A 25519-nucleotide genomic window follows, 5' to 3' on the forward strand; every position below is an offset into this window, starting at 1 on the left:
TTTATTTGTTAAAAACAGAGTTATTTGTGTTGATTTTTTTCCCAAATGTTTGCAGTTTATATTTTTAAAATGTGTGTTCTTGTTTTACTATAGTGTGTTATATTAGTGTACGTCTTGCTAATATACTGCATGTAAGTTATTCTTTCTCACTGCATGGATCTTCTGTTTTGCAATTTAGTTGATTATAATTAGCTAAAATATGCATTTTAAAAAAGTAATGCAACTGTTATTAGGAGCAAGAGTCAACCAACTATGATAAGAAGAGAACTGAACAAAAGAAAGATTTTCTCGGAGGGAACTTGAGAGATGGGTTTATTAAATGATACAGAAGGAGTAAAGTCTGCATAAAGACAGAGACTGGTGTAAATGTGAACACAGGGAGTGCTAGAGAGGCATGTCTCCTTCCAAAGGAAAGTGACAGAGTTGGATTACAGCCCTTTCCTCTTATTGGGTTTTGTTCTAACATAATCTAGGTGGGCTCTCCATTGGGAAACTGATTGTCTTGACCAAAAGCAAATTTTAATCCAGAGCTCTCATAGTTCTTAGGAATCGCTATCTTCACCTTCTTGGTCCTCCTATGAAATATTAATGTGTATAGGAGCACCTTTCACTGGAAGAGAGGCCATCCAATATTACTTACCCATACTATCTAATTGCTTGCTCTTCAAAGTAGTTTTCGAAAGGCGTGCCCTCTGTCTATAAAATAGCATATTGAATTCTGCAACCTCTGTGAGATCTTCCTAAAATCTGTTGACATGAAGCAATTACATAATATTTTTTTGATTAGTCACTGTTCTACAATTGTTCTTCACACCCAGTTACAGATTTCAGCATCTATGTATTACCACCATCACAATGATGAGAGATCCCTAGAATTAGATCACATGGTTACGGTTGAATTTGTTAGTTACCACAGGTTTTTTTTTATTTTGAAAGGCAGGTTTCTCTTAATGTATTACTCCATTTTATTTGTAATTCATGATTATGTTTTTGTTACTCTTTTGGGAGTTATTGATATGCATTAGCTAAAAATATGAAATTAATGTTTTTTGAGTGTTCTTATGCATTATTTCAATAGATGTAGGTGTGTTTCCTTTTGTATTTTTTTTCTTTTTTACTTGCGAACCTCTTGGATTCATAATTGTATATTTTTACAGAAACTCAAAAAGAAAAATGGAAATTTTTTTAACTAATTTTACCAGTGAGATTCAAGCAATTCACCTCAGAAATAAAGAGCCACGTTCCCTATTCCCACAAATTAACTTAAAGTACAAGTAGTTAACTGAATCACAGTGTATAAAGTTGACAAAAATGCAGAGACTGAGGAAAAGGGGAACACGTGGACTGGAAAAGAGATACCTTTCATACCTGAGTGCAGGTTCTTACCCAAAAAAGTGCATAGCATAGTTTATTAGACATTTATGCATCTGTTTGTCCTTCAGGTTCCACTAAACCGAGGACCTATTTTGATCTGTTAATAAAAGTGTATGGGGCATATTACCACCAAGTAGCGATATTTATCGCTAAATAGCCTTAGCGTCGATTTTTTTATCGCTGCCTATCGCTGGATATGTTAGCGGAGAAAGCATGCTATTAGCAACGTTTTTCTCCATTGTGCTAAAATATCCAGCGATAGCGGCGAAATGCGTGAATATCGCTGAGAATACAGCAATATTCACGCATTAGCAATGAAATGCTCTTAGCCATGTTATCCACCTCCCATTGGATAACATGGCTAAGAACTGGTCTGGGCAGGTGTTAGTATTTGGAGATATTCACGCTTAGCGTGAATATTTCCAATGCTACGCATGCCTTGCTAATAGGCGATAGCGACGTTAGCGACTGCTTTCAGTCGCTAACTGGTTGGGTTCGCCCACATTGCATGTCATCAGCGATAAACATCGCTGACATGCAAAGCGGGTCTCAAACCGCTTGCTATCGCCTAAAAGCTGTCGCTAACATCAGTTAGCCACAGCTTGCTAATAGGGCGATATAATTATCGCCGCTTAGCGGCCAAAAACGCCGCTAAATCGGTGATAATTGCCTATAGCCCCCCTTGGTAATATGCCCCATAATTCTTCTTTTGTGAGTTAGCTAATTCTAGAGAACCAAACAAAATAAGTGAAATGTTTTCCAAATAACAAGGGCAGCCAGAAGCAAGAAATTAAGGTTACAAGGAACGAAAGCAAGTAACATATTCACACAAAGGGAGCACATGACACAGAGTGGCTCTTACAGAACAAATATATTTGAGTACAAGGCAGAGACTGAAATGCATAGGGCCACAGGAAATTGGAGATAGATGTGTTTTTGAAGAGATTGCAGGATCCTTCTTCACAAAAGGGGTACAGAGCAGTTTATTACCATTTCTTCCTAGAATTGTTGCTTGGTTGTACTCTCTTGACATCATCATTAGGTACTGTGAAATTAAATGCACAATTGCCCGATCCATAACATAGCTCGCACTGTTTTCAAGGATTGATTTTTTCAAAATTCTTTTACTAATATGAAATAATAAGGTGAGCCAGTGCAACCACTGCTAGAAAGTGCTAGAAGAGAGGATTTTCCATCTTCCTTGCCAGCAATAACATTGCACATCCTCTTCTACATAGTCTAGCTGTGAGGTCTGGCCTCTATCTATAAATTTGGATATGCAAGTCTTGTACATCATCATGATCTTCTATACTCTGATGGGCCTGAAGGAGGCAAATCGAATGCTTTTCTCAGATGCTCAGAATTCTAGATTATTTCTTCAGATCCCATCAGTATCAGTGTAGAGCCACCGTCACAATGATAGGAAATACTTTGATTAGGCTTACAAGCTTGTCAGATTTTTTGTTAGATACTTTCGCTCTTTAACAATTTGTCAAGTAGGTTTCTCTTAACTGAGAAACCTGTTTTATTTGTTAAAAATAGAATTATTTGTGTTGATTTTTGTCCCAAATGTTTGCAGTTTATATTTTTATAATGTGTTTTCTTGTTTTTTTATAGTGTGTTATGTTATTGTACATCTTGCTATTATCTACATGTAAGTTATTCTTGCTCACTTCATGGGTCTTCTGTTTTGCAATTTAGTTGTTTATAATTAGTTAAAATATGAATTTAAAAAAAGTTAATGCAACTGTTATTAGGAGCAAGAGTCAACCAACTATGATAAGACGTAAACTGAACAAAAGAAAGATTTTCTCGGAGGGAACTGGCAGATGGGTTTATTAAATGATACACAAAGAGTAAAGTCTGCATAAAGACAGAGACTGGTGTAAATGTGAACACAGGGAGTGCTAGAGAGGCATGTCTCCTTCCAAAGGAAAGTGGCAGAGTTGGATTACTTCCCTTTCCTCTTATTGGGTTTTGTTCTAACATAATCTAGGTGGGCTCTCCATTGGGAAACTGATTGTCTTGACCAATAGCAAGTTTTAATCCAGAGCTCTCATAGTTCTTAGGAATCGCTATGTTCACCTTCTTGGTCCTCCTATGAAATATTAATGTGTATAGGAGCACCTTTCACTGGAAGAGAGGCCATCCAATATTACTTACCCGTAATATCTAATTGCTTGCTCTTCAAAGTAGTTTTCGAAAGGCGTGCCCTCCGTCTATAAAATAGCATATTGAATTCTGCAACCTCTGTGAGATCTTCCTAAAATCTGTTGACATGAAGCAAATGCATAATATTTTTTTGATTAGTCACTGTTCTACAATTGTTCTTCACACCAAGTTACAGATTTCAGCATCTATGTATTGCCACCATCACAATGATGAGAGATCCCTAGAATTAGATCACATGGTTGCGGTTGAATTTGTTAGTTACCACAGGTCTTTTTTTATTTTGAAAGGCAGGTTTCTCTTAATGTATTACTCCATTTTATTTGTAATTCATGATTATGTTTTTGTTACTCTTTTGGGAGTTATTGATATGCATTAGCTAAAAATATGAAATTAATGTTTTTTGAGTGTTCTTATGCATTCTTTCAATAGATGTAGGTGTGTTTCCTTATATAATTGTTTTCTTTTTTACTTGCGAACCTCTTGGATTCATAATTGTGTATTTTTTCAGAAACTCTAAAAGAAAAATGGACATTTTTTTAACTAATTTTACCAGTGAGATTCAAGCAATTCACCTCAGAAATAAAGAGCCAAGTGCCCTATTCCCACAAATGAACTTAAAGATACAAGTAGTTAACTGAATCACAGTGTATAAGTTGACAAAAATGCAGACTGAGGAAAAGGGGAACACTTGGACTGGAAAAGAGATACCTTTCATACCTGAGTGCAGGTTCATACCCAAAAAAGTGCATAGCATAGTTTATTAGACATTTATGCATCTGTTTGTCCTTCAGGTTCCACTAAACCGAGGACCTATTTTGATCTGTTAATAAAAGTGTATGGGGCATATTACCAACAAGTAGCGATATTTATCGCTAAATAGCCTTAGCGTCGATTTTTTTATTGCTGCCTATCGCTGGATAGGTTAGCGGAGAAAGCATGCTATTAGCAACGTTTTTCTCCATTTTGCTAAAATATCCAGCGATAGCGGCGAAATGCGTGAATATCGCTGAGAATACAGTGATATTCACACATTAGCAATGAAATGCTCTTAGCCATGTTATCCACCTCCCATTGGATAACATGCCTAAGAACTGGTCTGGGCAGGTGTTAGTATTTAGAGATATTCGCGCTTAGCGGGAATATTTCCAACGCTACGCATGCCTTGCTAATAGGCGATAGCGACGTTAGCGACTGCTTTCAGTCGCTAACTGGTTGGGTTCGCCCACATTGCATGTCATCAGTGATAAACATCGCTGACATGCAAAGCGGGTCTCAAACCGCTCGCTATCGCCTAAAAGCTGTTGCTAACATCAGTTAGCCACAGCTTGCTAATAGGGCGATATAATTATCGCCGCTTAGCGGCCAAAAACGGCCGCTAAATCGGTGATTATTGCCTATAGCCCCCCTTGGTAATATGCCCCATAATTCTTCTTTTGTGAGTTAGCTAATTCTAGAGAACCAAACAAAATAAGTGAAATGTTTTCCAAATAACAAGGGCAGCCAGAAGCAAGAAATTAAGGTTACAAGGGACGAAAGCAAGTAACATATTCACACAAAGGGAGCACATGACACAGAGTGGCTCTTACAGAACAAATATATTTGAGTACAAGGCAGAGACTGTAATGCATAGGGCCACAGGAAATTGGAGATAGATATGTTTTTGAAGAGATTGCAGGATCCTTCTTCACAAAAGGGGTACGGAGCAGTTTATTACCATTTCTTCCTACAATTGTTGCTTGGTTGTACTCTCTTGACATCATCATTAGGTACTGTGACATTAAATGCACAATTGCCCGATCCATAACATAGCTCGCACTGTTTTCAAGGATTGATTTTTTCAAAATTCTTTTAGTAATATGAAATAATAAGGTGAGCCAGTGCAACCACTGCTAGAAAGTGCTAGAAGAGAGGATTTTCCATCTTCCTTGCCAGCAATAACATTGTACATCCTCTTCTACATAGTCTAGCTGTGAGGTGTGGTCTCTATCTATAAATTTGCATATGCAAGTCTTGTACATCATCATGATCTTCTATACTCTGATGGGCCTGAAGGAGGCAAATCTAATGCTTTTCTCAGATGCTCAGAATTCTAGATTATTTCTTCAGATCCCATCAGTATCAGTGTAGAGCCACCGTCACAATGATAGGAAATACTTTGATTAGGGTTACAAGCTTGTCAGATATTTTGTTAGATACTTTCGATCTTTAACAATTTGTCAAGTAGGTTTCTCTTAACTGAGAAACCCGTTTTATTTGTTAAAAATAGATTTTTTTGGTTTGATTTTTGTCCCAAATGTTTGCAGTTTATATTTTTATAATGTGTTTTCTTGTTTTTTTATAGTGTGTTATGTTAGTGTACATCTTGCTATTATCTACATGTAAGTTATTCTTTCTCACTTCATGGATCTTCTGTTTTGCAATTTAGTTGTTTATAATCAGCTAAAATATGAATTTAAAAAAATTAATGCAACTGTTATTAGGAGCAAGAGTCAACCAACTATGATAAGAAGTGAACTGAACAAAAGAATGATTTTCTTGGAGGGAACTGGAGAGATGGGTTTATTACATGATACACGAGGAGTAAAGTTTGCATAAAGACAAAGACTGGTGTAAATGTGAACACAGGGAGTGCTAGAGAGGCATGTCTCCTTCCAAAGGAAAGTGGCAGAGTTGGATTACTTCCCTTTCCTCTTATTGGGTTTCGTTCTAACATAATCTAGGTGGGCTCTCCATTGGGAAACTGATTGTCTTGACCAATAGCAAATTTTAATCCAGAGCTCCCATAGTTCTTAGGAATCGCTATCCTCACCTTCTTGGTCCTCCTATGAAATATTAATGTGTATAGGAGCACCTTTCACTGGAAGAGAGGCCATCCAATATTAATTACCCGTAATATCTAATTGCTTGCTCTTCAAAGTAGTTTTCGAAAGGCGTGCCCTCTGTCTATAAAATAGCATATTGAATTCTGCAACCTCTGTGAGATCTTCCTAAAATCTAATGACATGAAGCTATTACATAATATTTTTTTGATTAGTCACTGTTCTACAATTGTTCTTCACACCCAGTTACAGATTTCAGCATCTATGTATTGCCACCATCACAATGATGAGAGATCCCTAGAATTAGATCACATGGTTGCGGTTGAATTTGTTAGTTACCACAGGTCTTTTTTTATTTTGAAAGGCAAGTTTCTCTTAATGTATTACTCCATTTTATTTGTAATTCATGATTATGTTTTTGTTACTCTTTTGGGAGTTATTGATATGCATTAGCTAAAAATATGAAATTAATGTTTTTTGAGTGTTCTTATGCATTCTTTCAATAGATGTAGGTGTGTTTCCTTATGTAATTTTTTTCTTTTTTACTTGCGAACCTCTTGGATTCATAATTGTATATTTTTACAGAAACTCAAAAAGAAAAATGGACATTTTTTCAACTAATTTTACCAGTGAGATTGAAGCAATTCACCTCAGAAATAAAGAGCCAAGTGCCCTATTCCCACAAATGAACTTAAAGATACAAGTAGTTAACTGAATCACAGTGTATAAGTTGACAAAAATGCAGAGACTGAGGAAAAGGGGAACACGTGGACTGGAAAAGAGATACCTTTCATAACTGAGTGCAGGTTCATACCCAAAAAAGTGCATAGCATAGTTTATTAGACATTTATGCATCTGTTTGTCCTTCAGGTTCCACTAAACCGAGGACCTATTTTGATCTGTTAATAAAAGTGTATGGGGCATATTACCAACAAGTAGCGATATTTATCGCTAAATAGCCTTAGCGTTGATTTTTTTATCGCTGCCTATCGCTGGATAGGTTAGCGGAGAAAGCATGCTATTAGCAACGTTTTTCTCCATTTTGCTAAAATATCCAGCGATAGCGGCGAAATGCGTGAATATCGCTGAGAATACAGTGATATTCACGCATTAGCAATGAAATGCTCTTAGCCATGTTATCCACCTCCCATTGGATAACATGGCTAAGAACTGGTCTGGGCAGGTGTTAGTATTTAGAGATATTCGCGCTTAGCGTGAATATATCCAACGCTACGCCTGCCTTGCTAATAGGCGATAGCGACGTTAGCGACTGCTTTCAGTCGCTAACTGGTTGGGTACGCCCACATTGCATGTCATCAGCGATAAACATCGCTGACATGCAAAGCGGGTCTCAAACCGCTCGCTATCGCCTAAAAGCTGTTGCTAACATCAGTTAGCCACAGCTTGCTAATAGGGCGATATAATTATCGCCGCTTAGTGGCCAAAAACGGCGCTAAATCGGTGATAATTGCCTACAGCCCCCCTTGGTAATATGCCCCATAATTCTTCTTTTGTGAGTTAGTAAATTCTAGAGAACCAAACAAAATAAGTGAAATGTTTTCCAAATAACAAGGGCAGCCAGAAGCAAGAAATTAAGGTTACAAAGGACGAAAGCAAGTAACATATTCACACAAAGGGAGCACATGACACAGAGTGGCTCTTACAGAACAAATATATTTGAGTACAAGGCAGAGACTGAAATGCATAGGGCCACAGGAAATTGGAGATAGATATGTTTTTGAAGAGATTGCAGGATCCTTCTTCACAAAAGGGGTACGGAGCAGTTTATTACCATTTCTTCCTACAATTGTTGCTTGGTTGTACTCTCTTGACATAATCATTAGGTACTGTGACATTAAATGCACAATTGCCCGATCCATAACATAGCTCGCACTGTTTTCAAGGATTGATTTTTTCAAAATTCTTTTAGTAATATGAAATAATAAGGTGAGCCAGTGCAACCACTGCTAGAAAGTGCTAGAAGAGAGGATTTTCCATCTTCCTTGCCAGCAATAACATTATACATCCTCTTCCACATAGTCTAGCTGTGAGGTGTGGTCTCTATCTATAAATTTGCATATGCAAGTCTTGTACATCATCATGATCTTCTATACTCCGATGGGCCTGAAGGAGGCAAATCTAATGCTTTCTCAGATGCTCAGAATTCTAGATTATTTCTTCAGATCCCATCAGTATCAGTGTAGAGCCACCGTCACAATGATAGGAAATACTTTGATTAGGGTTACAAGCTTGTCAGATTGTTTGTTAGATACTTTCGCTCTTTAACAATTTGTCAAGTAGGTTTCTCTTAACTGAGAAACCCGTTTTATTTGTTAAAAATAGATTTATTTGTGTTGATTTTTGTCCCAAATGTTTGCAGTTTATATTTTTATAATGTGTTTTCTTGTTTTTTTATAGTGCGTTATGTTAGTGTACATCTTGCTATTATCTACATGTAAGTTATTCTTTCTCACTTCATGGATCTTCTGTTTTGCAATTTAGTTGTTTATAATCAGCTAAAATATGAATTAAAAAAAATTAATGCAACTGTTATTAGGAGCAAAAGTCAACCAACTATAATAAGAAGTGAACTGAACAAAAGAAATAATTTCTTGGAGGGAACTGGAGAGATGGGTTTATTAAATGATACACAAGGAGTAAAGTCTGCATAAAGACAGAGACTGGTGTAAATGTGAACACAGGGAGTGCTAGAGAGGCATGTCTCCTTCCAAAGGAAAGTGGCAGAGTTGGATTACTTCCCTTTCCTCTTATTGGGTTTTGTTGTAACATAATCTAGGTGGGCTCTCCATTGGGAAACTGATTGTCTTGACAAATAGCAAATTTTAATCCAGAGCTCTCATAGTTCTTAGGAATCGCTATCTTCACCTTCTTGGTCCTCCTATGAAATATTAATGTGTATAGGAGCACCTTTCACTGGAAGAGAGGCCATCCAATATTACTTACCCTAATATCCAATTGCTTGCTCTTCAAAGTAGTTTTCGAAAGGCGTGCCCTCTGTCTATAAAATAGCATTTTGAATTCTGCAACCTCTGTGAGATCTTCCTAAAATCTAATGACATGAAGCTATTACATAATATTTTTTTGATTAGTCACTGTTCTACAATTGTTCTTCACACCCAGTTACAGATTTCAGCATCTATGTATTGCCACCATCACAATGATGAGAGATCCCTAGAAATAGATCACATGGTTGCGGTTGAATTTGTTAGTTACCACAGGTCTTTTTTTATTTTGAAAGGCAGGTTTCTCTTAATGTATGACTCCATTTTATTTGTAATTCATGATTATGTTTTTGTTACTCTTTTGGGAGTTATTGATATGCATTAGCTAAAAATATGAAATTAATGTTTTTTGAGTGTTCTTATGCATTCTTTCAATAGATGTCGGTGTGTTTCCTTATGTAATTTTTTTCTTTTTTACTTGCGAACCTCTTGGATTCATAATTGTATATTTTTACAGAAACTCAAAAAGAAAAATGGAAATTTTTTCAACTAATTTTACCAGTGAGATTGAAGCAATTCACCTCAGAAATAAAGAGCCAAGTGCCCTATTCCCACAAATGAACTTAAAGATACAAGTAGTTAACTGAATCACAGTGTATAAGTTGACAAAAATGCAGAGACTGAGGAAAAGGGGAACACGAGGACTGGAAAAGAGATACCTTTCATACCTGAGGGCAGGTTCATACCCAAAAAAGTGCATAGCATAGTTTATTAGACATTTATGCATCTGTTTGTCCTTCAGGTTCCACTAAACTGAGGACCTACTTTGATCTGTTAATAAAAGTGTATGGGGCATATTACCAACAAGTAGCGATATTTATCGCTAAATAGCCTTAGCGTCGATTTTTTTATTGCTGCCTATCGCTGGATAGGTTAGCGGAGAAAGCATGCTATTAGCAACGTTTTTCTCCATTTTGCTAAAATATCCAGCGATAGCGGCGAAATGCGTGAATATCGCTGAGAATACAGTGATATTCACGCATTAGCAATGAAATGCTCTTAGCCATGTTATCCACCTCCCATTGGATAACATGGCTAAGAACTGGTCTGGGCAGGTGTTAGTATTTAGAGATATTCGCGCTTAGCGTGAATATATCCAACGCTACGCATGCCTTGCTAATAGGCGATAGCGACGTTAGCGACTGCTTTCAGTCGCTAACTGGTTGGGTACGCCCACTTTGCATGTCATCAGCGATAAACATCGCTGACATGCAAAGCGGGCCTCAAACCGCTCGCTATCGCCTAAAAGCTGTCGCTAACATGAGTTAGACACAGCTTGCTAATAGGGCGATATAATTTTCGCCGCATAGCGGCCAAAAACGGCCGCTAAATCGGTGATAATTGCCTATAGCCCCCCTTGGTAATATGCCCCATAATTCTTCTTTTGTGAGTTAGCTAATTCTAGAGAACCAAACAAAATAAGTGAAAGGTTTTCCAAATAACAAAGGCAGCCAGAAGCAAGAAATTAAGGTTACAAGGGACGAAAGCAAGTAACATATTCACACAAAGGGAGCACATGAGACAGAGTGGCTCTTACAGAACAAAAATATTTGAGTACAAGGCAGGGACTGAAGTGCATAGGGCCACAGGAAATTGGAGATAGATACGTTTTTGAAGAGATTGCAGGATCCTTCTTCACAAAAGGGGTTCAGAGCAGTTTATTACCATTTCTTCCTACAATTGTTACTTGGTTGTACTCTCTTGACATCATCATTAGGTACTGTGACATTAAATGCACTATTGCCCGATCCATAACATAGCTCGCACTGTTTTCAAGGATTGATTTTTTCAAAATTCTTTTACTAATATGAAATAATAAGGTGAGCCAGTGCAACCACTGCTAGAAAGTGCTAGAAGAGAGGATTTTCCATCTTTCTTGCCAGCAATAACATTGTACATCCTCTTCTACATAGTCTAGCTGTGAGGTGTGGCCTCTATCTATAAATTAGCATATGCAAGTCTTGTACATCATCATGCTCTTCTATACTCTGATGGGCCTGAAGGAGGCAAATCTAATGCTTTTCTCAGATGCTCAGAATTCTAGATTATTTCTTCAGATCCCATCAGTATCAGTGTAGAGCCACCGTCACAATGATAGGAAATACTTTGATTAGGGTTACAAGCTTGTCAGATTTTTTGTTAGATACTTTCGCTCTTTAACAATTTGTCAAGTAGGTTTCTCTTAACTGAGAAACCCGTTTTATTTGTTAAAAATAGATTTATTTGCGTTGATTTATGTCCCAAATGTTTACAGTTTATATTTTTATAATGTGTTTTCTTGTATTACTATAGTGTGTTATGTTAGTTTATGTCTTGCTATTATTCTGTATGTAAGTCATTCTTACTCACTTCATGGATCTTCTGTATTGCAATTTAGCTGTATATAAATAGCTAAAATATGAATTTAAAAAAATTAATGCAACTGTTATTAAGGGCAAGAGTCAACCAACTATGATAAGAAGTGAACTGAACAAAAGAAAGATTCTCTCGGAGGGAACTGGAGAGATGCGTTTATTAAATGATACAGAAGGAGTAAAGTCTGCATAAAGACAGAGACTGGTGTAAATGTGAACACAGGGAGTGCTAGAGAGGCATGTCTCCTTCTAAAGGAAAGTGGCAGAGTTGGATTACTTCCCTTTCCTCTTATTGGGTTTTGTTCTAACATAATCTAGGTGGGCTCTCCATTGGGAAACTGATTGTCTTGACCAATAGCAAGTTTTAATCCAGAGCTCTCAAAGGGGCATATTATCAAGGGGGTTTATCTCCGCTTGTTTGGCTTTAAAAGCCAAGAAAGCGGAGATAAAATTATCTCCCTATTACCTAGCTGTCACTAACACCAGTTAGCGACAGCTAGTAGGAGATAGCGATAAAAATCGCCGCAGCTCGGCGATTATTTTTTAACGCTAACCAAGCAATAGCGATAATTATCGCTATTGATTGGTAATATGCCCCATAGTTCTTACGAATCGCTATGTTCACCTTCTTGGTCCTCCTATGATATATTAATGTTTATAGGAGCACCTTTCATTGGAAGAGAGGCCAACCAATATACTTATCCGTAATATCTAATTGCTTGCTCTTCAAAGTAGTTTTCGAAAGGCGTGCCCTCTGTCTATAAAATAGCATATTGAATTCTGCAACCTCTGTGAGATCTTCCTAAAATCTGTTGACATGAAGCAATTACATAATATTTTTTTGATTAGTCACTGTTCTACAATTGTTCTTCACACCAAGTTACAGATTTCAGCATCTATGTATTGCCACCATCACAATGATGAGAGATCCCTAGAATTAGATCACATGGTTGCGGTTGAATTTGTTAGTTACCACAGGTCTTTTTTTATTTTGAAAGGCAGGTTTCTCTTAATGTATTCCTCCATTTTATTTGTAATCCATACTAATAATATAAAGAGAGAGCCCAAACCTTTGAGGCGGGTAATCTCAGGAACCACAGCACCAATCACAACACCCAATACAGCGATGGAAAGGGCAGTTGCAGCAGAAGGACATAGGCTATACAGACGCCCACCATATACATTTAAAAGGTAAAAGAACCGTGCCACCAAAGTAGTCCCTTGTGGGCGTGTCTGCGTTGTGCTGTGGGCGTGTGCTGTGGGCGTGTGCTGTGGGCGTGTGCTGGGGGCGTGATAAACACTGGGGGCGTGTGGTTCGTTCCACCCTTCATGCCATGTCTCATATTGTGTGCTAATCCCACCCTGCTCCCTTTAAATACCACTGCACCCCATAATCATAACCCACCCTTACTCCTTAAAATACCCCAACACCCTTAAACACTAACCCATCTTAACCCTATAAATATACCCTGTACCCCAAAACCCAAACCTATCCCTAAACCCTAAAAATACCCCTATACCCCAAAACCCAAACCTAGCCCTGAACCCTATAAATACCCCTGTACCTCAAAACCCAAACCTAGCCCTGAACCCTAAAAATACCACTGTACCGCAAAACCCAAACCTACCGCTGAACCCTAAAATACCCCTGTACCCCAAAACACAAACCTAGCCCTAATCCCTTAAAATACCCCTGTACCCCAAAACCCAAACCTACCCCTGAACCCTAAAAATACCCCTGTACCCCAAAACCCAAACCTAGCCCTGAACCCTAAAAATACCACTGTACTGCAAAACCCAAACCTACAGCTGAACCCTAAAATACCCCTGTACCCCAAAACACAAACCTAGCCCTAAACCCTTAAAATACCCCTGTACCCCAAAACCCAAACCTACCCCTGAACCCTAAAAATACCCCTGTACCCCAAAACGCAAACCTACCCCTGAACCCTAAAATACCTCTGTACCCCAAAACCCAAACCTAGCCCTGAACTCTAAAAATACCCCTGTACCCCAAAACCCAAACCCAGCCCTGAACCCTTAAAATACCCCTGTACCCCAAAACCCAAACCTACCCCTGAACCCTAAAAATACCCCTATACCCCAAAACCCAAAACTATATCTGAACCCTTAAAATACCCATGTACCCCAAAGCCCAAACCTAGCCCTGAACCCTAAAAACACCCCTGTACCCCAAAACCCAAACCTAGCCCTGAACCCTTAAAATACCCCTGTACCCCAAAACCCAAACCTACCCCTGAACCCTAAAAATACCCCTATACCCCAAAACCCAAACCTAGCCCTGAACCCTAAAAATACCCCTGTACCCCAAAACCCATACCTATCCCTAAACCCTAAAACTACCCCGGTATCCCATAACCCAAAACTATATCTGAACGCTTAAAATACCCAAACACCTCAAAACATATAAATCAGTACCCCAAAACATATACCCCTATACCCATACTTACCTTATCCAAACATAGAAAAAAAACATGCTTTTACCATTCATGCATTTACAATGAATTTCGTTGTAAATGTATGCGTAGTAAAAGCATATAAAATGTAATGCCATACGTTATAATGGCATTGCGGAGTCATAGTACTTTCGTAATGAAAGTATGCGGAGTGATGGTATGCGGAAAGAAAGTTGCGGAATAATCGGTGTTTACCCTCCCCCGGTAAGTACATTGGTGGCACGGCGGCCCACATCTCCAGCAACATACTCATATTTTTTCACCACCCATTTGAAAAATGCACAGGTCTCTCTCATTGATGGCCAGCACCAACATACACTTTTAGACACACCTCCCGCCACAATTTCTAGAATTGCGAACTTTAGAGCTGGGGAGCTACGTTTGAATATCGGCATCAGCTCAACATCCTGTGATTCCAGGCAAATCGCTTTGTCTCCCCGTGCCTACCACAAATGAATGTGTTCTTCTGTAATGTAAATTGTGCTTATGCCATGTTGTCGAGTTTGCGCTATATAATATTGCAAGGAAAAATAAAGTAGGGAAACTCGAGTTCACACACTACTGAACGCGCACTCTTAAGTGCATCAGCAGTGCACTGTGAATCAGAGCCTTTCACAGGCCTGTCACAGATAAGAAATGCTATCAAAACGAAATCCTACAAAACAATATACTACTGGCCGGCAGCAATTCATACCCGGACAACGTCGGCACGGGTTGCTATCAACAATGAAATCATAAACCAAGGACTTCTAGAAATTGAAGACTCACTGTATCTATTAAGCAAGAAGTCCTTACAAGATTTTAGCCTGCCGCCAGCGGTCCGAACTAACCTACCTGGATACCACAATATCGCTACCGCACACAATATTCCAGAGCTAAATAACTACCTTGCTCAACACTTGCCTAACTTAGTTCCCGATCAACAACTCCATAGTTGATAGTGTTGAAAAGAAGCAAGGCAAACTATTGTTCATAGACACCCCCGGTGGCACAGGAAAGACTTACCTAATCAACCTCATACTTGCCAAAGTTCGATCTTCTGGGAATTTGGCTCTAGCTGTTGCTTCATCTGGAATAGCTGCCACTTTGCTAACAGCTGGGAAAACAGCACATTCTACCTTTGAACTGCCTCTAACAGTTTCCCTTGAAAAGGATTCAATATGCTCTATTCGGAAAAACGGACCTTTGGGTGACACTGCTTCAAAATGTGTCTCTTATCATGTGGGACGAATGTACAATGACACACCGCTCACATATTGAGGCAGTTGACAGAACTCTCAAAGACATTAGAAATTCATACAACATAATTGGAGGTGTTACTTTTGTGTTTGCTGGTGACTTCCGACAAACTCTTCCTGTGGTGCCTACAGGAACGCGGGCTGATATACTAAAAGCATGCTTAAAAGCATCACACCTATGGAACTCGGTACAATCTATTACCTTGCGCACTAACATGAGGACACATTTAGGAGGTGGAGATACACAATTTGCAGATCTTCTAATAGAAGTGGCCAACTGAGACATACCTGACACAAATGGCTTTATCAACATACAAAACTTAGGTAAGCGTCTCTGTACCCTACATGAACTCATACAACATGTTTACCCAGACATCAAGCATCTTCTCAGCAAAGATTACACATGGATTTGCGAAAGGTCTAAAGTTGCGCCCGAAACTCTGCAGTGCATCATATTAATGAACACATACTACAACTATTCCCAGGTGAAACCACAATATATAATTCCATTGATACAGTATTAGATACACAAGACGCTGTGGATTATCCCCAAGAATTCCTCCACTCACTTAACCCTTCAGGGCTTCCCCCTCATACACTCCAAATGAAAGTAGGTGTTCCTATCATGTTATTACAAAACCTACATCCACCAAATCTCTGCAATGGGACGCGCCTACAAGTTAAATCTCTTTTACCTTATGTAATAGAGACTACTATTCTCATTGGCCCTGCTGCAGGACAGTTAGCCCATATACCCTGGATACCCATGATCCCTACTAAGCTACCATTTCAATTCAAACGCTTACAATTCCCTATTAACATTGCTTTTGCATCCACCATTAACAAATCACAAGGTCAGACATACAAAGTCATTGGGATAGACTTACGAGAGGACTGCTTCACTCATGGACAGTTATATGTCGCGCTATCGAGGTTGGGGAATTCCGACAACCAATTTATTCTACTTCCTGATTCTCATGAAACACGAAATGTGGTGTACCATGAAGTTTTGAAGTAAATGTTATTTTCAATACTAAAACCATTGCTGCCTAGCCTTTTTTTACCCGGTCAACGTCGGGACGGGCTGCTAGTTCATGATTATGTTTTTGTTACTCTTTTGGGAGTCATTGATATGCATTAGCTAAAAATATGAAATTAATGTTTTTTGAGTGTTCTTATGCATTCTTTCAATAGATGTAGGTGTGTTTCCTTATGTAATTTTTTTCTTTTTTACTTGCGAACCTCTTGGATTCATAATTGTATATTTTTTCAGAAACTCAAAAAGAAAAATGGAAATTTTTTAAACTAATTTTACCAGTGAGATTCAAGCAATTCACCTCAGAAATAAAGAGCTAAGTGCCCTATTCCCACAAATGAACTTAAAGATACAAGTAGTTAACTGAATCACAGTGTATAAGTTGACAAAAATGCAGAGACTGAGGAAAAGGGGAACACGTGGACTGGAAAAGAGATACCTTTCATACCTGAGTGCAGGTTCATACCCAAAAAAGTGCATAGCATAGTTTATTAGACTTTTGCATCTGTTTGTCCTTCAGGTTCCACAAAACCGAGGACCTATTTTGATCTGTTAATAAACGTGTATGGGGCATATTACCAACAAGTAGCGATATTTATAGCTAAATAGCCTTAGCGTCGATTTTTTTATTGCTGCCTATCGCTGGATAGGTTAGCGGAGAAAGCATGCTATTAGCAACGTTTTTCTCCATTTTGCTAAAATATCCAGCGATAGCGGCGAAATGCGTGAATATCGCTGAGAATACAGTGATATTCACGCATTAGCAATGAAATGCTCTTAGCCATGTTATCCACCTCCCATTGGATAACATGGCTAAGAACTGGTCTGGGCAGGTGTTAGTATTTAGAGATATTCGCGCTTAGCGTGAATATATCCAACGCTACGCATGCCTTGCTAATAGGCGATAGCGACGTTAGCGACTGCTTTCAGTGGCTAACTGGTTGGGTACGCCCACTTTGCATGTCATCAGCGATAAACATCGCTGACATGCAAAGCGGGCCTCAAACCGCTCGCTATCGCCTAAAAGCTGTCGCTAACATGAGTTAGACACAGCTTGCTAATAGGGCGATATAATTATCGCCGCTTGGCCGCTAAATCGGTGATAATTGCCTATAGCCCCCCTTGGTAATATGCCCCATAATTCTTCTTTTGTGAGTTAGCTAATTCTAGAGAACCAAACAAAATAAGTGAAAGGTTTTCCAAATAACAAAGGCAGCCAGAAGCAAGAAATTAAGGTTACAAGGGACGAAAGCAAGTAACATATTCACACAAAGGGAGCACATGAGACAGAGTGGCTCTTACAGAACAAAAATATTTGAGTACAAGGCAGAGACTGAAGTGCATAGGGCCACAGGAAATTGGAGATAGATACGTTTTTGAAGAGATTGCAGGATCCTTCTACACAAAAGGGGTTCAGAGCAGTTTATTACCATTTCTTCCTACAATTGTTACTTGGTTGTACTCTCTTGACATCATCATTAGGTACTGTGACATTAAATGCACTATTGCCCGATCCATAACATAGCTCGCACTGTTTTCAAGGATTGATTTTTTCAAAATTCTTTTACTAATATGAAATAATAAGGTGAGCCAGTGCAACCACTGCTAGAAAGTGCTAGAAGAGAGGATTTTCCATCTTTCTTGCCAGCAATAACATTGTACATCCTCTTCTACATAGTCTAGCTGTGAGGTGTGGCCTCTATCTATAAATTAGCATATGCAAGTCTTGTACATCATCATGCTCTTCTATACTCTGATGGGCGTGAAGGAGGCAAATCTAATGCAGACGTGGGTACCATGCCCGCTACACAGCTACACAGCGTTTTATGCCTGCATAAAACGCTGACCTTTCGCGACACCCGCTTCGCGGGTGCCGCTCATCACCTGCCTGCCTCCGTTCTCCCTGGTGTGAGCGTCCACAGTCGGTGGAAAGCCATCTTCGCTCCCAGGTTGAGTACAGCGGAGGTCAAGAGAGCGGCAAGCCTACCGGGGGACTGCGAGTACCAGCAGCCTTAGCTCACCACAGCTGCTGCCTCTTCCCTCGGCGGCCACGCCCCCAGCTTTCGGCCTCTTGAAGCGCTGAGCTGCGCACACAGAGTGGTGTGTTCCTGGCCATAACCTGACTCCCATTGCAAGGACAACCTGCTGCCTGCATACAACGCTGACCTTTAGCATACAACGCTGCCTCATCACCTGCCTGCCTCCGTTCTCCCTGGTGTGAGCGTCCACAGTCGGTGGAAAGCCATCTTCGCTCCCAGGTTGAGTACAGCGGAGGTCAAGAGAGCGGCAAGCCTACCGGGGGACTGCGAGTACCAGCAGCCTTAGCTCACCACAGCTGCTGCCTCTTCCCCCGGCGGCCACGCCCCCAGCCTTCGGCCTCTTGAAGCACTGAGCTGCGCACACAGAGTGGTGTGTTCCTGGCCATAACCTGACTCCCATTGCAAGGACAACCTGCTGCCTGCATATAACGCTGACCTTTCGCGACCCCCGCTTCGCGGGTGCCGCTCATCACCTGCCTGCCTCCGTTCTCCCTGGTGTGAGCGTCCACAGTCGGTGGAAAGCCATCTTCGCTCCCAGGTTGAGTACAGCGGAGGTCAAGAGAGCGGCAAGCCTACCGGGGGACTGCGAGTACCAGCAGCCTTAGCTCACCACAGCTGCTGCCTCTTCCCCCGGCGGCCACGCCCCCAGCCTTCGGCCTCTTGAAGCGCTGAGCTGCGCACACAGAGTGGTGTGTTCCTGGCCATAACCTGACTCCCATTGCAAGGACAACCTGCTGCCTGCATATAACGCTGACCTTTCGCGACACCCGCTTTGCGGGTGCCGCTCATCACCTGCCTGCCTCCGTTCTCCCTGGTGTGAGCGTCCACAGTCGGTGGAAAGCCATCTTCGCTCCCAGGTTGAGTACAGCGGAGGTCAACAGAGCGGCAAGCCTACCGGGGGACTGCGAGTACCAGCAGCCTTAGCTCACCACAGCTGCTGCCTCTTCCCCCGGCGGCCACGCCCCCAGCCTTCTAGCGTAAAGGAAGAGGGGCCCATCCCGCAACGCGGGACGCACGCGGGACGCAGGCCGGGGCGAAGACCGGGCAAAGACCGGGCAAAGACCGGGCAAAGACCGGGCAAAGACCGGGCAAAGAGCGGGCCGTTTGAGGCCGTTCGAGATCGTGAGAGTCCGGTCCGGCCCATATCCCTAAGCAGTACATACTGGTCATCCCGACACAGATAACCATCATCTCTCTGACCTCTACAATAACCCTGTCAGACAGCTTCGAAAGATCTCCTAGCAACATATCACGGAAAAATGAATACGAGATCTAGCAAGCAGAAAAAATCTAAAAAGAACGGGATAGGAGAAAAACTGTTAGGTCCAATGGATGACTTTCTAGCTAAAGCAAATTCCTTCATAGACCAAAGCATAAGTCTAATGGAGGGAAGAGTTTCATCCGAACTTGCAATAGCACGCCGCTCCTCAATGGGGCTACTAGCAACCGCAAGAACCCCAGAACTACAGTCAGCGCCAAACCAAACCTCGGCGACCGCAAATAGACTCAGCCTTCCAAATAATGTAAACCTTTCAGCTTCCCAACTATCCATAACTTTTACAGAGAGCGACTTAGAGAAAACCCCTGACATCTTCCCTGATCCAACCCCAGAAGAAATAAGGCAAAAGAGAGGGAAGCGGGAGGGTGCCATAAAGAAAAGGAAAACTAGGAAAACTCCAGAGCACACCGAAACTCTCAAACCGTCCGAACACATAGTTTTGGTCGGTGATACAAACCCGGCAACTTTATCCCACCCCACGGTTCCCCCAAACAATAATATTGTAACAATCCATCATGTACCACAAGATTTTCAAGACTCCTTAATACCAGAACCCCTCATACCACACCAATCAGGTAGAGACAGGGAATCAGCGAGGCTAATTAAGGAGATAGCCTCCCTCCTAAATTCCTACATTCGCCCTTTAGAAACCAGACTCAGTAATATTGAGAGCCAATTAATAAAAATCTCTGGCTCCCTCAAACCTATACTCCCACAACCCCAGCCTAAACCAGCCCCAAATCCCACGACCACACTTCCCGTACATAAGAAACCCGCTACTTTACCTCCACCACAGACCAAAAAACAAATTGCAGTAAAATTTCCTACAGTAACAAACCCTCCCACTGCACAAAAAACAATCCCAAAGCCTCTGACCATTCCCTCACAAACCAATTCCCACCCGACACCAACAGTAAATACCCCAACAATAAATACAACTGTTCCTAAAACTCCCGCTACAACAAATGCAAATGCTCCAAAAACAAAAGGCCAACAGGGGGGGATTACTGACCACAGATCTATTTTAAACTTGCCCCCTGAGGCATCCCCATTTGTGGTAGTTATGACGGGGGTCCCCGAACTTACAGGTGAGGGGACAGAACCTAACTGGTCGTTAAAGAACAAAGTCCAGTATTGGTTGAATACAAATCGCCCCGTCCCGCCACCCTGGAAAAGCAAAATAGCATCAGTATCCCGTACCTCGTGGGTAGGTCACAGGAAAAAAAACATCCGGGGGGATTGCATAGTTATCACGTTTGAGGACCCCAGCATAGCCGATTATATCTGCTCCTGGGAATACAATAACTCCTCAGGAGGGATTGCAACAAGATCTCTGTCGTATTTTTATCCAAAAAGGTTTAACAATAACAACTACCTACGTGATAATGATAACATCTGGCGGAAACCAATCCCACAGCCATGGGAGCTAGACTTTACTGGTCCCAAACTACCATCACAACTTAATGACCCGAATAACTCCTGGTGGCCAGTAAATCAGAACTATCAGCAGAGAGAGGCCCCATGGCAGCTCATCGGCCCACAAAATAGATTCAGAAACTGGGAACAATGGGAGAGACCACCCCACCAACCTTATGGACCCAGTTACAGAGATAACATCTACGGACAAAATTGGATGGGCATACCAACCTCGAACAGGTTTAGCGGCCTGGAAATGGTCGATTGACCAACAATTATACCCCCGGAGCCCCCACAAACAACTGTGACCTCCCCCGTCCTTATCACAGTCCCCCCACAAATGGAAAACACAGCTTCAGAAAATATGTCCACCCAGCTTTCTGTGATCTTCTGGAACATGGCCGGCCTCCGAAACAAGATCGAGGATGGCACGGCCGCTGGCTTCCTAAAGGACACTCAAATCATTTGCCTACAAGAAACCTGGGCAACGGCGTCCCTCCACCTTGTAGGGTACAGGACCTTTACATCCCCCGCCCTTCCCAGCATTTCAGGCAGACCAAAAGGGGGTCTGGTAATCTACCTGGCAAACACAATCCCAGATATGAAGATTCTCAAGGTAGACTTACTATCGAACTTCCAGATCCTCACTGTCATGCTGGGGAAAAAACTCTCTATTTCTATAATCAACATATACAATAATTTGGACGACGAAAACTTTTTGCGTATTCTTTCTATAATTCAGGAAAAAATAACTGAACACTGTCACTCTAAACAGAAAACGGAAAATGCCCACATATTATGGGGAGGAGATTTTAACCTACATCCTTGCCCCAACAACGATACCTGTGGTCTGGTGGACGAGCACGACAACCCCTTAGTCCACTTTATCCACTCAGGAGCAGGGACAGCCATGAATAAAATACTGTCTGATTTGGATTTGCAAATTTTAAATCCTATCCATCAACCAAATAACACACTGGAACCAACGTATAGAGGAAGGGGCCATAAGACTACCGTGGACTATGTAATAGGCACAGAAGCTTTGAAAGCCCAAACTAACAATTTCAAAATGTTGGAAAATAACTTCAGCGACCATTCCGCCATAAGCCTAAACCTAGGAACAAACCAACCAATAACATTGATGACAACCATGGCATCCGCACTAACCCAGAATCGGCTTGAATTGGGCAAAAGGAACGGATTTACCATCAGATGGGAAAAAGTGGACCCTAACATCTTGACAAAGCAATTAATAACATCTGCATATGATAACATAATGATCTGTCTCGATCCCTGTGCGGAACCAAAACAAATATTGGAAAACTTCAACATTATAATAGAACAAATTAAAAACTTTTTAACTAAAACATCTAACCGAAATAGTTCCACAGGATGGTTTAACCGAGACTGTACCAAAGCGCATACTAATCTGAGGAAAGCTCTCGGAAAACCAAACAGAGACAAGTTAAATATCCAATCACTTCGACGGGAGTATAACTCCATCAGAAAAACAAGGAAAAAAGAGCTTAAACAATCCTTGTGGAATGCTTTGCATCGGAGTGCACTCACGAAAGACAGCCAGGCATTCTGGAAAATAGTTAAAACCCCATTCCTAACCGATTCCAACGGCCCAAAAATCGACGTGGCTATTGATGAGGACACGTGGGTGAATTATTTCTCGAAAATCTTCAATCTGACATCTAGCACTGAAGAATCCCAGTATACCACCACTGTAGTAACCTATCCTATACCACTGGAAGTGGATTTGCAGGACTTTGAACTGGCGCTATCCCTAAGCAAGAGCAAGAAAGCCCCCGGCCCTGATGGGGTCCCAGTCGATCTATTCAAACATCTTCCTGACCTCTGGGTACCAATAATTACAAGAGTTTGCATGGCAACAACCAAACTTGGTCTGTTAGATTCATGGTCCTTCTCTACCATGGTACCAATTTTTAAGAAGGGGGACCGACAAGATCCTAAATGCTATCGACCAATATCGCTTCTTGACTCTTTGGGCAAAGTTGTGGGCCGAGTCCTCCTTGAAAAACTACAAGACTGGGCAGAAGATAAAAAGATCCTCTCGGACCTGCAGTTCGGGTTCAGAGAGGGTTTTGGAACCATCGAACAGGCCTTAAATCTAAGCTTGTTAACATCAAAGTACACCCACGCCAAACCTGGTGCCATCTACATGGTTTATGTAGATTTGTCCCCCGCATTCGACTGTGTCTCGCATGCTAAGCTTTGGTCACTGCTGAGCGAAATGGGGGTAGATCCCCCTCTTCTGGACTTTTTAAGAGAGCTGTACAGTGAAGCCACGGCGAAAGTGAGGTTTGGGACAAGAGGCGAACTGACGAGGCCATTCAAAATAGAGCGGGGAGTGAGGCAAGGCTGTGTTTTGGCCCCCTTCCTCTTCTCCTTGTACACCAATGGATTAGAAGAGACCATGTTGAGAGGAGGAAGGGACCTCCCTAGAACAAAAGACCGCCTGATCCCGGCCCTATTATACGCGGACGACGCTGTTATACTAGCGCGTACCCCCATTGAACTGCAGAAGTCCTTATCTAAATATGCAGATTTCATGGGTGCTCTGGACTTGCACATCAACATTAAAAAAACTTTTGTCATGGTGGTCGGTGGACCAAGAAAAGCTCCTAAATCCATTTACTTGAAAGAACAAAAAATAGAAAAGACCTCACAATATCCCTATCTAGGGCTTATGATTGATGACGCCCTAAATTGGAAAGCGGCGGTTGAGGCTAGGAGACATTTATTTAAACGTGCAATTATGGCATTAATGAAATTCTCAAACAAACTTGGGAAAAAACCCCAGGTAGAACTACTACAGATCTATGCTGCGAAATGCCAATCCATCGCATTATACGGAGCAGGGATCTGGGGTCATACTCCTACTGGCTCTATTCAAAAAGAGGAAAACACTTTCATAAGATTCCTTCTATCAACACCACGAGGCACCTCCACCTATGCCTCACACATAGAACTGGGAATATCATACATTGAGGATTTAATTAAAATCCAACCTCTCTTACTTTGGAGGCGAGTCTGGCTGTCGGAAAAGAATACTCTGACCAAAAACATCGTACAGGACATTATGGAGTTGGACCACGCCCACAAAATAGCTTGGCTCTCCTATGTAAGACACTTCTTTTCCGACATGGGTCTACAACAATATTATCATAAACCAGAAGACCTAAAAGACATATCCAAAAAAGAACTGAAACAGACTGCATTGAGCCATTTGGAATCTTTGAGACTGTCTTCATTGATCTCAAAAAAATCTACCATGCATGCGATTTTAACACAGCAGTCTCCAAAAATCCAGCTCTATTTGACTTTAGAGATCACCGCATACGAAAAAATGCTTTTAATAAGGTTCAGAATGAACCTCTTCTTCAGACTTGTGACATTTCCGGAAAAAAATAACTGGAAAACTCAGCTGGACCTGTGTCCTTGCGATGATCTTTCTCAACAGTCCACCATACATACAATATTGTTTTGCAAGTTCTTCCACACCCACCGAAAAATATGGCTTATCCCCTTACTAAAAAAATGGGGTTATAGACAATGTCGTCCAGCTATGCTAGCACTTCAATCTCTGGACTCTGAAACCATTGTGTATCATGTGTTGAACTTTTTAAAGTGCATTATGAGACACAGAAACAATCTTTAAACGAAAAAGATAATTCTATATGTCATGTAAATTCTAGGCACTTTCTCTTCTTTTAAATGTATATTCAACTGCAAATTTTTACTGTGAATGTTTGAATGTCATCTTTTATGGTTTTGCAAATGCTAAAAAACCGAATAAAGATTATTATTATTATTATTACTAAGCAGATACTGAAATGCATAGGGCCACAGGAAATTGGAGATAGATATGTTTTTGAAGAGATTGCAGGATCCTTCTTCACAAAAGGGGTACAGAGCAGTTTATTACCATTTCTTCCTACAATTGTTGCTTGGTTGTACTCTCTTGACATCATCATTAGGTACTGTGACATTAAATGCACAATTGCCCGATCCATAACATAGCTTGCACTGTTTTCAAGGATTGATTTTTTCAAAATTCTTTTACTAATATGAAATAATAAGGTGAGCTAGTGCAACCACTGCTAGAAAGTGCTAGAAGAGAGGATTTTCCATCTTCCTTGCCAGCAATAACATTGTACATCCTCTTCTACATAGTCTAGCTGTGGCCTCTATCTGTAAATTTGCATATGCAAGTCTTGTACATCATCATGATCTTCTATACTCTGATGGGCCTGAAGGAGGCA

At 40.9% G+C, this 25519-nt stretch overlaps 4 non-coding genes across 4 annotated transcripts; all 4 read left to right on the plus strand.

Moving 5' to 3' along the window:
* The first annotated feature begins 2840 nt into the window (after nucleotides 1–2840).
* LOC147683869 (U7 small nuclear RNA) lies at nucleotides 2841–2898 on the plus strand. The gene has a single exon (XR_015301944.1). It is a non-coding gene; the product is annotated as a U7 small nuclear RNA (small nuclear RNA).
* A 2838-nt stretch (nucleotides 2899–5736) lies between these two features.
* Nucleotides 5737–5794, plus strand: LOC147683870 (U7 small nuclear RNA). The gene has a single exon (XR_015301951.1). It is a non-coding gene; the product is annotated as a U7 small nuclear RNA (small nuclear RNA).
* A 2838-nt stretch (nucleotides 5795–8632) lies between these two features.
* Nucleotides 8633–8690, plus strand: LOC147683871 (U7 small nuclear RNA). Its single transcript, XR_015301924.1, has one exon. It is a non-coding gene; the product is annotated as a U7 small nuclear RNA (small nuclear RNA).
* A 2839-nt stretch (nucleotides 8691–11529) lies between these two features.
* Nucleotides 11530–11587, plus strand: LOC147683872 (U7 small nuclear RNA). The gene has a single exon (XR_015301925.1). It is a non-coding gene; the product is annotated as a U7 small nuclear RNA (small nuclear RNA).
* Nucleotides 11588–25519: the final 13932 nt, after the last annotated feature.

Source organism: Lissotriton vulgaris, chromosome 11 (assembly GCF_964263255.1).
Source record: "Lissotriton vulgaris chromosome 11, aLisVul1.2, whole genome shotgun sequence".
Lineage (NCBI taxonomy): Eukaryota > Metazoa > Chordata > Amphibia > Caudata > Salamandridae > Lissotriton > Lissotriton vulgaris.